General features: G+C 42.1%; 1 pseudogene; it reads right to left on the reverse strand.

The window, feature by feature from the left end:
• Positions 1–348: 348 nt before the first annotated feature.
• The window catches only part of LOC119310707, a 7,646-nt pseudogene continuing 5,372 nt past the window's right edge, over positions 349–2,622 (reverse strand).

Below are 2,622 nucleotides of genomic sequence, written 5' to 3' on the forward strand. Positions count from 1 at the left end.
CAACAGCTGTGCTGCTTGCTCAGCCATACAGGGACCAGGCAAGCAAAGAAGTAATCGACACTACACTTGAGTCCATCAGCAAGTATACTATATACATCCAGCAGAAACAACCAACCCCGTACAAACGTAATTAAATAGCCGAAACACTATACGCGCATTTGATGCGAATTATCATCCACTATACTATACGTGGGTTTGACGCAATTTTTTCATCAACTATAAGGAATGCAAACTGTGTTGATCACCCAATGTAATTAACGGGAACTATCGATCCAGTTCCACAATGTATAAGTGTAGCAAGTGGCAAATTGAGACCGCTGATCCTCTTTCAGCTTCTGTTTCCCATCTTCACATCTGGAAAGTCCAAGGAACGGTAGATTAAGTAGGAATGGCAATAATTCCACATCATCTTGGATCGACACACAACATTGATCAGCGGGTTTGGAATATAAGAGATGGATTAAATTTGAAGAACAAACCTACAAGACTATGTTTTCAGTGCCTCTTGCGGCTGAGGACCATCTCATCCGGAAGGATGACCATTTTAATTCCCCTACTCCAAGTTCATTTCCTCGTTATTACCGGCCTCTTCATTGCCTTCTTCATTTAGATCCCCAAATAGGGGGAAACAATTTTAGGACGGTTCGGATGGGCACCAACTTCGGTACTGATCACAGCTGTTGCAGGCATGTATTCCAATTGTGTGAGCTTTTCGCTGAACTGGTTGGTGCATGCAGTTCTACAGCTTTCGGGCATGAGAGATGCTCAATTCCTAAATAGAAGCCATAGGTTCTCGCCACTGACATGTTATATATGACATCTCAAGATTCTCAAGCTTCGGCGTAGCCCCTTCCGTGAACGTTATGTATGCGCCATCCATAGAAGTGAGGTAAAACTTCTTCAAGAATTGGAATCCAATAACAATAAGCCTTTTTTGGCTCTTGTAAGCAAGCGCAACTGTAGCACAACTAATGATGAGAGCTCACCATGAGTGTGCAAATCCTCCTCCCTTAATTCAGCTACAATGATTTCCAGACGAGCAAGACTTGTGAGAGATGAAGAAATCCACTTTGGAACGTTCGCAAAACAGATATTGCCATCCTTATCAAATACCTGAAGGTAAGATGGTGGGGGTGACCAAGGATCTAGGAAGTTGACGGAACCATCATAATCATTCCATATAGATGAATGGCATATACATAAAGATTGGAGTTTGCAGCTACCAAGTTTGCATAGCGAGGAGAGTAGCATTTCCTGATAACTCCTGTCCATGTTCCCACTGTCCAACAATAACTTGAGTTCATTCAATCTGGCCAGGCTCCCGAGCTCTTCCAAAGCATCCAATGAACTCCTCGTAATATCAAACATTGGGGGCACCCTTATGCTTCTCATATTGTCGATCCCATTACGTACCATGCAGAATTTTTGGGTGGGTAGATATTGTAGTTTACTGAGACAGACAATTCCAGCCGGCAACTCTACTATGTGTGTGTCCCTAAGATCTAGGGTCTCAAGATCATGTAGTGCCACGACACTTGGTGGTAGCTTTGATGTGCTGGTGCCCTGAGGCTTAGAAACTTTAGCTAGTATGATTTGTCCATATTGTTCATGTTGTACTCTTCCAAGCCCTCACAACCTTCAAAGTCCAATACACGTAAAGCTTCAAATTCAGGAAGACTAGGAAATTGTTCCATGTAACCTGATGATGTTACTGTTAAAGATCAAACATGACTTATATCTTCATTTGCCAATGAGGATGCCAACTTCTGGTCAATGTCCTAAATTGATAGTCACCGAACAGAACCATGACGATTTGTCAAACTTGTTTGGCCTCTGCCTACCACAGTGAAAAACTTTTCTTCAATTGCTTTTTAGCTAATACTTTCAAGCATCATATCGTGAACTTGGCAGGCACGAACCTTACCATCATACCCAGTGTCCACTGGTTGTACCATGCTTTCGTTGATAAGATCGTAAAAATAGTTCTTTGCGACCTCTTGATGACTCTGTCCACGCTCTTACCTGATAAAGCCTTCTGCTATCCATCTCCTCACTAATCTCTCGCTGTCAATCTCACAATCCTTGGGAAATACACTTAAATACAACAGACAGGTCTTGAGATTAGGTGGAAGATCATTATAGCTAAGGGATAGTATGCTATTCATTCCCTATAGACTCTGGTTATTTTCCAGTGTAGAACCAGTCGACCTTTTAACCTTCTCCCACTCCTCCTTGGTAGCTGATCAATTTGCCAACAAACTAGATATAGTGGCAATTGCCAATGGCAGGCCTCCACACTTCTTCAGTACTTCATCTGAAACTTCCTTGAGCATATCAGGACAACAACCATCAGAGCCAAATATCCTTTTGAAAAACAAGCCTCTAGAGCTAACATCACTTAGGGGTTCCATTGCATACATGCGTCATCGGTATTCAGACAACATGACTTGGCTACATCAACAATGCATGTAGTGGTTATAATTCTGGTACATAAATTATCCCCTGCAAAAGCACACTTAATAGTGTTCCATACTTGTGTGGACCATACATCATCTATGCCAAAACATGAACAACTAAGAGGGCAAATAGTTGACTTTTTCCTTATCTAAGGCCCGTGCAATA

This window comes from Triticum dicoccoides, chromosome 5B (genome assembly GCF_002162155.2).
Source record: "Triticum dicoccoides isolate Atlit2015 ecotype Zavitan chromosome 5B, WEW_v2.0, whole genome shotgun sequence".
In the NCBI taxonomy this organism is placed as follows: Eukaryota; Viridiplantae; Streptophyta; class Magnoliopsida; order Poales; family Poaceae; genus Triticum; species Triticum dicoccoides.